Genomic DNA, 12796 nt, shown 5'->3' on the forward strand with positions numbered 1-12796 from the left:
CACATATCTGTCCTCTTTTTCATTCTGATAATTGTGCTGTACATGTAACTTAGCTGAAATTACACCACAAACATCATTCATCATTTTCTTTCCAGAACAGAAACATTCTGGTGGGTTAGTGGTCACACCTGTTAAAGAACTGGTTGAAGTTGTTGACCCATACTAGGTCTTTTACAGCCTGGGGCTTGGTTTGTGGTCTGGAATTGTCTTTGGGTTCTTCTAAACCCGACTGATGTTGCTGTGCTACAACTGAACCTTCATTTTCTTTCTGTAGATGTTCTTTCCATCCATAATTTTCTGTCCTGATCCAGTTATACTTTATTTAGAAGAGCCTTTATTTCAGGGCTAATCCAGGGCTTTTTACTGGAGAAATTCCTTACCTTCATGATGGACACATTGTCTATGAATGCTGTTTGATTTGCTGCTTCGCAGTTTTAGTTTTTGTGCCACTTTGGTCGAGTAACAGATAAAAGCGTTAAAATGAGGATATTTCAGTGCCTGTTTTTGGTCTCACACAAACTTTAGGTCAGGTTAATGGACAAGGATTGTTTTCTGTAAAAGCGGAACCCTAAAATTCCTATCTGTGAATGCCATTGATCAGCAACTACCAGCTTTTTGATAAAGACTCACTAGAGGAAGTTTGGCAGCTATGCATTTAGCTCAGAACTTATAGGTGTTGAATTGTAAACATGAAATCATTTAGTTTTAATCTGTGTGCTCTGAACTAAGAGCTTCTACTTGTGCATGGTGAACCTGATGAACATTGCCAACAACCTTTTTGGGTAAAAGGTCCCTTATGATTTAAGGGACGCTGCTTCACACAGATCTCATAGACCTTGGACTCTGATTTCTGCTTAACTTTTGTAGCACATTTTGTCCTTCTTGAGCATTTGTGTGAGCAAGTCTTGTCAGCATGCCCTTCAGTTTGAATGCACACTTCAGTCTGGCAAACTAATTAATTATTCCCCTCTTCACCCTCCTTTATTCATGCATTTGTTTTTTTTAACTCTATCAAGAATACATGTCACATTCCTTCAATACCTTTCCTTCTCTCAGGCTCAGAGCCTATTCATTAGGAATTCAAATTAATCAGTATTTACTGTAGCCCTCGCCAGCTCTGCTCTCAAGTGCAATTTCTATCAACAAGGTTGAGTGGGCTTTTGTTTCTCATAGCCAATTGGAATTAAGCCTGGTCTTTCTTTGTTCCGTTTTTTTTTAATGTTCAATTGAACACATCAACTAGTTTGCCACAAAAAATTGAACTGACGTTCCCCCCAATGAAACACTACAAGGATTTTTCCGATGACATTCAATGAACTTTGAAATTAAGGCACTGCAACGGCTGGAAAAACAATTCAAGCTAATTGATAGTGGTTGTATCCATTTTTCTTTATCTTCACAAGGTGCATGGTTACAAAAAAGTAAACATCACACATTCCCTTAATAGTTATCTTTGGTTTCAATGTTTCCACCTTTTGAAAGTTTATTATTATTATTATGCTATTTTATTAAGCTGAAATTATCATTCCACTGCTTTCCTGTTAAAGTTATTGCAGTTGGCAAAACTTTAACCACTTCCTATAAATCAAAAGACAAAAACACAACAATTCTACTAACACCGGACTTAATCTACCTTTCATTTAAGACATCAAACCTCTTATGAATACTTTGCTAGCACAATACTGACATTTGCCATTTGCCACTTATCATAAACTTGCAGGTGCATAGTATCAGAGTCCCTGACAGTAATTGCTGGTAATAACAACTTTACCCATTGACATTGGTAAGAGATGTATACAGAAGAGCTATTTGTGCTTTCAACTGAATAGATGAAGTGAGAATGCTGGCATGGTTACTAAGTCATAGCTCACTCTGCTGCTTTTGACTGAGGCGAACGAATGACTCTCAATGGTTGGTCGACAGATAAGCACATCCAGTGATTCAAAGGCTTTCTTCCCAACCTTAAGCATGACTCACATTCTTTGTCAGATTGTCCATCTGTTTTCTATATGAAGTCTGAGCATTTCCTTGTGCGTGTCGATAAAAACAAAAATCATCAAATACTCACCTAGAAATCCATTGTTTCAGAGAAAGCATTCCCTGACCTGTAGCCCTCCAGCACAAGACATCAGGATTCATATGTTCGCTACAGATCTGTCACAATTAAATGTAAGTCTACCCTATAAGTAAATAACATGCAACACAAATGTTATCATTTTTCAGTTTCACTCCACTCTATAATCTTTCTAATCGGGTAGGATTTAGGTAATCAGGTGGTGTATAGCTCACTCAGGAAAGACAATTTATTAGATTGTATTGCTTATGCATAATAAGGCATTGTAAGACAATACCATGAAGTTTTGACAATGATGACAAAAGGTGTAAGATCAAAGTGTCAAAACTTCAAAGATTCTGGTTGGTAATATGAGTTTAAATTGAATAACAGATCAGCAGTAGTTGCATTGTAACTGATCCCTTCTATTGTCAAGATTTCAACTTGTAAAATCCTTCAACTGCTAACCAGCATTCAACAGTCAAATCCACAACTAAATACTGTGTAAAAATAGGCAAACATGCAACGTAGCACTGGAAAGCAAAGATAATCTGTGACACATCGCATCATATTTGACATAGGATATTTTATGACATTATTAAAAATTGTAGATAAAAAAAAATAAAAATAGATAGACTAATACCAATTGTCCCAGATCAGCTTTCATGGTGATCTGAGCTTCCTCAACCCCTCCAGAGTCTCAATTATGAGCTCAGTGCAGTGTGAAATCGCCTGTGTTAAGATGGCCAGTGTAGTAAAGGCAGTGGAGTTTTATGGAGTGTTTCATTGTTGTGTAAAGCCATTAATTTGATTAACAAATACATTTTTATATTGGGGCCATTCATAAATAATCCATTGTATTTGTTGAGAACAAGACCAAATGCACAAATACAGAAGGTACTTTGAAAAGACATCCTCCCTCCTTTTGTTGTATAATGTAGTCTTATGAAGTATACTTGTCTTTTAAGAGTTGATAAGGTTTTTCCGACACCACTTCTTTTTATCTGAGCCAAGGTTGTAATTATAGAAAAAGGTATAGACCTCTATTTAAGTCATCAACGCCTGGTTGGAACTAGCCTTTTGGCCTTTGCAAGCTTTCCCTTTACACAACTTTTTACTTAACAAGGCCACACTGAAAAAAACCCCACAGATCTAATTGAATATTGATATGTGTGTGTATAAAGGGCCAGAACGAGGCGTGCCCGTGTTAAGCCATTCAGTGCATTCTCTTGACTGAAATTCCATTAGCTTGTTAGTGGAGGATAGTGGAGAGTCAGTGAATACTTAGCCTTGTTAGCCGAGGCGCAGGCTAAATGAGTGTGCACAGGGTCATTGTCCACTTAAAACTCGCTCTGCAAACTGGCGGCCAGCTTGAATAATTCATGGAGCATGACCCACGCTGCCTGGGCTTTAAATGAGTGTAGCTTCTCTCTCTGTCTGTTTGGATAATATCTCTACTCTGAAGTTAATTAGGTTTCCACTTTTTTTTATTTTTTTTATTTCAGCCAGCTGCGTGTACAGCGGTCAGGGACTTGTCCCCGCGGACACACTGAGAGGCAAATAAAAACAGAAAGAACCAAAGATGATTGCATTATAAAGTTGTAAATGGAGCTTTTTCTTTGTTGTTCACATCTTCATGAGGAGCATACTAATGCTGCAGACAACCTGACAATAACAAGACACGGACAGTTGGTCAATCTGTATGCAGGAAATATTAAAGTCACTGAAAATAAAAGAAACCAGGGAGTCATTCCAATTGTTCAATAATTAAAAACAACAAAATTAAGGTTTTAAATTATTTAAAACCTAAGCTTAGTTCACATCACACCAGCATAATGATGATTTGGACATTTGCGGATTTTTTAAATTTTTTTTTATGCTGCATATCTAAGATATTTGTAATAAAGTATACTTCTGGAATGATGGATAGGGATCACAACTGCCCATGAAAACCCATAAATACTTGGGAGCCCATCTAAAAATATTTACACCTACCTATTTTAATGGTTTAAATAACACCAATGTACTGTAATGTGCATTAATATGCACAGCAGACATCGTCTTAGTACTACCACAGAGGTTAGCATCTGCAGTCTTCCTTATCTTCGCTCTCGAGGGTACAGCCGGTCAGCTTAGACAGCGGTCCTGGATTGGCTGCTTTTAAACAACAGCCAATAGTTTGTCAAGCTGCATTATGACTACGTATTTCAGTTTACCAAGCTGCATTTCCTGCTTCTTTGTGCTACAGAGAAGCAGGAATGAATCTCTTTCTTTGTCCCACTTACAGTAGCCACAATCTCATGTGGCCCTCTTTCATTAATCTTTGTTCCACCTGAAGTCGACTTCTTCACCAAAACCTCCGTGTTCTCTGACCATGACAATACAACGTACAAAGACGATAAGCTAAAATGTAGAAAACAAACCAAACAAACTGCCAATCTAATCAGCAGTGCTCCTCCTGTCTAAAGTTAACCTAGTGGTAAATATTAGATAAGATTGGTTAAATTACAACATTTCTGCCACAGCCAACAAAGCAACTCATTGCTTGACTTTACCTACACAGTCCACAATCCATCTAGATTATCTGATCCACCATCACAAACCTGACTGTGACCTGTCTATTTTATCCAGCAGGTCTTGCTCTCTCCTCCTCTTCCTCACCCTGTTCCTTCTCCTTCTTTTCACTTCTCCATTCTGGTAGCTGTCATCAATCTTTCTAAAATGACAGGCGACAGATGTTAGCCTTTGCAAAGATCAAATCTGGTGTTTGAGACATGCACACAAACATGCACATGCAAATGCAGCCATACATGCATGTGGAAAAAAACAAAACAAAACATTTTGAGCCATAACCACTGACAGGTCACATGGTGCACACAGACGCTCAGGAAACCTCTCTGCCCGTCTTCCTTTCAGCTGTTAAGCCCATTCTGACACCAGAAACTGAGAAGAACAGATAAGTGGTGAACTGGTCACCTCACATGTACATATGTGGCAGATGAATGATGCATCTCAACAAATTAGACATCCAGGAAGCAGTGTGACCATGTGAGCTGCAGGACATCCACAACAAAGTTATTCAGTATTAAAAAAACAAACAAAAAAATATGTTATGGAATTGGAAAACAGAAAGAAATCTTTGTAATCCATTATGTTGTGTTTATTAAACCTATAAAATAAATGCATAGAATGAGATATAAATGTGCTATAGCAAGTGATGACCCTTTCTGGACCTTAGTATTCTCCCTTTATGCACAGTTTTAAATAAGCAATAAGGGACAGAGTGGCTCTTTTAGTTTTTATTTGGTTGCATCAATACATTGTGAGTTGGGCTCTGGTTCAGCATGCAGACCTGCTCAGATGCAGGTGCATCACCAAGTCAATTAGAAATTTGAATTCTAATTCATTTCAGGTAAAAATAACTTTGATTAAATTTCTATAATAAAGTAGACTACCTTCAACCTGCCTGTCAACTTGGTCAACTTTGCAGACAATATACTATCCTGCAGCAATAACCTCCAAACTTTTTTTATTGAAAATCGTGTTTTTATGAACAAAGGAAAGCGATTTACTCTAGATGGACAAGCAAAGATTATATTGTGTCATTTAAACCCAGAAAACAATAACGGCAATGTAAACTAGTCCCTCACAGCACCATTTACATGCTCATAAGCCAGCATTACGCTACAATCATATTAGACTCACATAATATTGGATTTTTAATAACATAGCTTTATTGCTAACAATTCTGCCTAAGCTCTGGTAGTCGTGTCCATACTGTGCAGCATGTATGCACACAGTGACCCAGGGGGAGTTTGTCCCAACAGGGGTGGCGCGCTACACCACAGGAAGAAGTCTGTTTGATCGTTGAGCAGGATGTGCCTGTGTGCACTGCACATACACTGAGGGTGTGTGAAGACTCTGAAGCTGCCTTTCCCAGGAGAAGACAGAGAGAGGCAGCACTGTCATGTCTACAGCCATGGGATATGAAGCCATACCTCTGCACATACAGTGCACATATGTCTGTGAGTTGGATGGGTACTTCTTTTTTGGCTATTATTTCTGTGTTTATGCACAAGTAGTGTGCTAACACTACAGAGATATTTTAACTTATGCACAGGAGAAGATAAAGATTTTGTGCTCAGGTTATTAAAATTAACACATCTTTGAAAGGAAGGCTTTCATTGACTTTCTACAAAGTTCAGGGTTGATCAAACATAAGAAAACATTTCATGTGTAAAAGGGATGAATTTCTTGGAGACCACCTGATATGATGAGACTCATTTTAAATGATTCACTAACAAACAGGTTGAGAGCAATTCTTTCCTGAAAGAGAAAACGTTTTCAATAGGTATTTTAAGTTCTGACTCTGCCAGTGTTGTAATTTCTGTACATTACAACGAGCCCTGTTGTAATGTAATTTATCTGATTTTCATTTAAGGAAAATCAGATAAATTGCAAAGGAAAGGTAATGTAATTTAATAATGCAGCGTATACTTCAAATAAGGAATTCTTTTGTAGCTCTGTCTCCTACAACACAGAGAATTAAAACGTCATTTTATTTTTCCAAAGAAACATATTTTCAAATTATCATAATTCCTCACTGAACTTTTATACATACTTTTACACATCTGCATCTGATAATATTTAATGATAATTACACTCATGGTAAAAAAGAAAGCAGGTCTCCGAATGCATTCTTGAATTCTATGCATTTTGTATTTATCTGAAATTTTCAGGGTGTAATTGGTTTTTCATAAACCTTTGCAGTTTGGGAGCATTTCGCGTTGTACAGGTGGAGTTTAAGTTATTGGTCCTCGACTCTGCCAGGCGGAGTTTGACTCCAAACCTCAGAACATTTGTTACAGTCTTCCTTTCTCTCCCTGCCCATTTTCTGTCTGCATACTGCAAGACCAAGGCCACTACTGCCACGGAAACCTCTAAAAGCAAGCAGTTTGGTTTCACCTAATAACTTGCAGGAATTTGTGTTGTGTTTTGATGAAACTTAAAATCCCTGTACTTACTTCTCTATTATCACTGTAAACTAATGCAAATTGATCAAACAGAAAAAAAATAGCACTTATCACTGACTGAAGAGTGCCATAGGTCAGGAAATTATATATTTATCACCTGGATGTAGCTCAAAAAGCCACACAGAGCAAAAAAAAAAAAAACCAACTCATTCACTCATTTCTTTTCTTGTATATGAAGTGGGATTGAAGAAAAGTGAAAGAACAGCGTATTTCAAGAATCGACGGATCACGGTTCTGAGCTCTCTTGGAAAAGTGTGCTCTAAGGTGTCGGAAAGGAGTCGTCATCTGACTGGTGAACTCTGGAATCAGGAGGAGTAGCCTCTGTGGGATGGAGGAGGAGGAGATATTTTTTAAGCGGCTCATGGCAGTTTGGTTGTCCGGTTAAACGTGTTTTGTGGATCTGGAAAAGGCTCGTTTCCAGGAACAATTTGTGGTGTGTGCTTTCAAAAACTATCCTGTCCTTGAAGGACCAAACCAAGAGTTGTGTCTGCATTCTTGACATAAAGTCAAAAGCTTTTTGGTGTTCCTGGACAGGATCTACAACTTGAATAAGAGGGTATCTGTCGAGTTTAAAGTGATGGGATGGGAGTGAGGTCCTTAAGGTCTGTGGTCATTGTTCTTGGATGGAAAAACGTGGAAAGTTTGCTGTAGATTGGAGGTCAGTGTTTGCCTCTAGCGGAGCAGTTTAAGTTTCTTGGTGTCCTGTTGGAAAAACAAACTGTGACTTTGTCCATCAGGAATATCATAGAGAAGAAAGAGATGAAACAAACAAGCAAAGCTTTTCACCTATAATGATGAGAAACGACCAAAACAATGAGAGAAAAGTGAAGACAGTTCATTCCTTCATGTTCTCAAGGTTTTTATGGTAACTAATTTCTTGAATCACTGAAATAAATAACACCACAAACACCATATGATAGAGAGAAATTAAAGTTTAATGTCATATTTTCTAAAATAAAAACAGACTAAAACTTTCATCATTCTGTCATGAGCTGTTTTTGAACCCTTTTCTTAGTAAATCAGTTTTCAAAATAAATTCGCCATGTGTTTTATCATATAGTGAGAAATAAAGCTTATGAAACAACATCCAGTTGAACAAAAATTAAATGCAATTCAGCATTAATTCATAGTGTGGAAAACAACTTTAAAATAATAGAGAAAAGGATGTGCGTTGAATCAATACAAAATGATAAAAAAATAGGATAAAACAGCCTTTTTTCTTGAAACTAGGAGGTGAATGTGGAGCAGTATTGACCAATACTGCCTTGCCCTTCTAAGCGACATTAGGGCATGAGCAAGGTGAACTGTTGAGTGGGATGAGGGGTGGAAGTGATAGGGAAGCGGAGGAAAAGGGAGACGACAGGAAATGGAGAGAAGAGGAAGAGTGGATGAAGAGGAGGAGGGATGGAGGCAAGAGCCCCATCACATGGGACTGGGGTATTGATTGAATTGTGACATTGATTAAGCATCCCCTGTTTCACAAAGCTATGTGTTTGTGTATGAATGTGGAAAAGCCTGTTTTAAGTGTGTGTGTGTGCGTGTGTGTGTGCGACTGTGTCGTCTGCGTATGATACCAGTTGTGTACAAAGACAAAAGAAGAGATGACGAAACAAAGCAGTTGTCTTCATTAATCTGTCTATTTGCATTCAAATGCATCTACAGTGATGGGTGTTCTTTGGAAATGAGTGTTTGAATGTGTGTGTGTGCGTCTATAGATCTGCACCCCTAGGAGGGCTGACTTGCAAAATCACTTCATCCATCCTTCTGGGACAAAAAAGCCCCTCTGTTTTCCTTTCTTTATTCTGTCTTGTTTTTATTTTTGCTCCCCCGTTGAGTTTTTTTTCTCTCTCTGCCTTCTTTGTGTGATTTTCTTTTCTCTTTTTTTATATTCATCATTAATCCTCTAGCCTGGGTCTGGGATGTCACAGCCTTTCCCTCCCTCCGCTGCCCTCATCCTAGCATTTTTCTTTTTTCCCCGTCTCATCCCGTTTTATGTCTGCGTACATCTGTGTGTGTGTGTGTAGGTGTGTGTGCATGTGTGTGTGCGCTTCTGTTTGAGTAAGGAGGGCAAGGGCTTGTCATCCAATGCCCCTGTCATTTTGCCACCCCTACTGCAAGGGACAATTACCCAACCCCAGCCTTTCTCCTCCTCTTTTTCATCCTCCCACTTTTCTTTATTTTTATACCAACTCTTACATCTCAAGCTATAACACATACACTTAATGGCCACTTTATTAGGTACATTTATACTTAAATGCTTGACTACAGCAAATAGCCACTCGCATAAAATTGTTTCAGTGTATGTAGCAAATTAATGTGGTGAAGAGGATTTTTGGAAGTTCGCACCGAGCAGCAGAATGGGGAAGGAGATAAAGAAAGGAGGAAAAAAAGTGACTTTCAACGTCGCATTGGAATAAACTAACTTTTCAGTAAAACTAAGATTGGAGGAATCCCTTCTCTGACCATCCAACACGTCGAACCTTGACCACATCGGGCGCCGCTCATGTCAGCTAAAACTGGAATCTGAGCCTGCAGTTTACACAAACTCACCAAAACTGGACAGCAGCAGAATGCCAGTTTTTATTAAAGACTGAACATAAATCTTTTCTTGATTTGAATGGTCTTTAGCACCACACAGAGGTTGTTGTGCTGGTTGGCCTAAAACATAATTTAATGGAAATGTTCTTTTATCGTTAGCGAGCACTTCTGAGCTCTTCAAAACTTTAACTTTCCTTTACTTAAATCTACAATATTTTCCATGCATGTAAAACACACACACTGCATAATGTTTTCATTCCCTAATTGGTCTTAAATGGCAACATTTCCAAACCCAGATCTGCTGATGGCCAAGTAGGCAAAGTGTTTCTTGTCCTCTGTTTCGGCTCTTATTCTGTTTTTTCTATGCATGGCCTCTTGTTGGTCAGAGGGGAGGAGGGGAAGAAAGGAGCCAACCTCTTACTCTCTGATGCCCGACGAGTTGTTAGTATTGATCGCCGAGGCTCAGTAGCAGAAAATAATGGGGTGGTGAAAGCTTAGTAGACAGAGAGGGAGATAGTGAGGAAAAAAAGAGATCAACAAACACAAATGTAGACCGACACACACAGAGACACACACACACACTTTCATTCACCCCGTTTCTCCGCCTTTCTGTCCTGCTATGAATATTAGTTCTAGAAGTCAGTTCTTTCTGTGTGTGCGTGTATGCATGTGTGTGTGTGTATGTGTGTGTGTGTGTGTGTGTGAGAGAGAGAGAGAGAGAGAGTGCACTCTCTCTCTTTTACATGTGTGCATTATCTATGTGAATAAATCCTTCCAAGCCCCATACGCCTCAGGGTGATGTGATGCGGCCAGTGCCCGAGAAGCCTTACCCCAGCTAATTTACAACCAGCCTAGTGTGTCCCCACTACACCTCTTCTCACACACACACACACGCACACTTACGCACTCATGCACATTCACAAACACACACAGCTTGATGACACCACAGTGAAACATGTCGTCTAGACGACATTGAACCTTGAGTCCGCCCAGGGTAATTGTTTTATGCAAATGGAGGGAGCTAGGGCTGACATGATTGGGGCAGACTTAGTTTCGATTGAAACGCGCGTGTGTGTGTCCATGTGTGTGTGCGTGAATGTGTGTCTATGTGGCAGCTGTTATAGATGTGGTGGGGACTGTGGTGTAAAGCTGGTAGCCATTAGTGTTATTGTTGTTGTTGGCAATGCTCTATTATTGAGCAGGGCGGGGCAGAGCGATCTACAAACCAGGATGAAATTATGGAGGTAGAAGACACACAAATAAACACACATGGAAAAATCTTCAGTAAAAATTCACCTTGTCATTAAACTGGATCACGTCTCCTCTATGATGTCACAAACTACACCTTTGAAGCTAATATGAATCATAGAAACTGAAAAAAATATGCACACAAGTTGCACAGTCACTTACTGCTACTGTTAGTTCGCAGCACCTCAAGCGCGCACACACACACAAACACACACACGCTCACACACTTTGGGCCTTGTGTTATCGGGACATCATAGAGGAGTGTGTGTGTGCGTGTCTGTGTGTGTGTGTTGTGGCCCAAGTCGTAAATTTAATTTCATGCTGGATTTGCAGAGCTCATCTGAATTGCATGTGAGCACAGCCTGATGGGCTTTAGTCTCAGCGTTGCAGAGTCACACACTAAGACGCAGATGCTGCCACCGATGGTGAGCGTGAGCGCTTGTGTTCAGGAATCACAGGGCAGATGCACGACCTTAGAGCAGACCCAGGCATTTACAGCAAAGGCCAAAAGTTTGGCTTTAGGTTCTGCTGTGATGTTTTTTTTATTTATTGTTTTTTTTGTTGCATTATGCAGACTGATATGATTTCTGGTAAATTTTAGCTAAAAAAAATGTTGACCTTTTACTTTTACCTTATTTGCACAAATATTAACACAGGTGAAGTTGTGAAACATGTTCAATTTATTTAGCAAACCTTTTCCTATAAGAGTATATGTGCTTTGAATTGTCTTCTTTTAACAGTTAACTCAAAAGCAAACAGCAATAATTCATTATCACTGATTTACATCAGAATGGCCTGATATAAGAAACTGTTGATTGGAATGTTACAGGAGGATTTCTGGAGATTTAAGAACTTCACTGTGATTCTGTTGCAGGTGAAAAGGCTTCAGGGCTTCACAATTATTCCACAAGCTCCAGGATTCTGGAGGGAACGTCAGGATGTGTGGAACCTGTGGGTGTGTTGACAAAATCTCTGGGAAGAAAGACATCATCAGTGATGACAAAAAAGCTATTGCTACCCATCAATCTGGGAAGAGTCAGAAGGCCAAGTCCAAAGTTCTGCATTTCTATGATGAAAATAATTATTTATAAGTGGTGAAAATTTAAGCCACCTGCCAATCTCCCACCAAGAGGCAAAGTATTCCTAAGATCATCACATTCAATGCTTAAAGAAACGGGGGGGAAAACGGTTTGATCTCTGTTACTACAGGGCTCAGTTACATTAAATGTTACAGTTCATATCACAATGATTAAAAAAAGCCTGGAGGTTTGCTTGGAGACGGCCTCTGCAAAAAGGAATATAGCAGCATTGCTTCAGTTTGCAAAGTTTCTTCATTATACCCTTTGGACAGACAATGTGAGACCAAAGCAGATGCTTTTGCCCATTTTGTGAAAACTAAAATTGTCATAGACTAAAACACCTGGTAGCAAATCTTAAGCTCCATTGTTGATGAGAGATGAATTTGGGTTGTTTTGCCTTCATCTCCTCTGGTTAAATGTGAGGCCTTTTTTCTGACAGCAATGACTTGGCTTGAACTCTGATCAACAGAAAATCATTTCAAACATAGCAGCAAATTCACAACAGAATAGACATAATCTGGTTTAAATGCTGTCATGAGATGTACTGAATTAATTACCTGTGAAACTTATCTCGCTGAAACAATGTTGTAAAAAGAAGTGGGTCAGTTTTTTTTTTTGTTTTCAAGATACCCAGGCTGAGTTCAACTCATCCCCTCCAATGTACCACCTCACCTGGCCAGCTTAAGATGCCCCAAGGCAACCATGGCATCAAGGGCCCCAGGCCAGGGCTTGGAACCAGGGCTTATAACCAGCGCAAGCACCGGCCCAAAATCCAGGCAACATACCCACCAGAATCAAAGCCCTACAGGAACCCAGCTCAGGGGCAACACAGCCCCAGAACCTCG

Source organism: Poecilia mexicana, unplaced genomic scaffold, assembly GCF_051168715.1.
Source record: "Poecilia mexicana isolate PSO_F unplaced genomic scaffold, ASM5116871v1 scaffold_15, whole genome shotgun sequence".
Taxonomy (NCBI): Eukaryota; Metazoa; Chordata; class Actinopteri; order Cyprinodontiformes; family Poeciliidae; genus Poecilia; species Poecilia mexicana.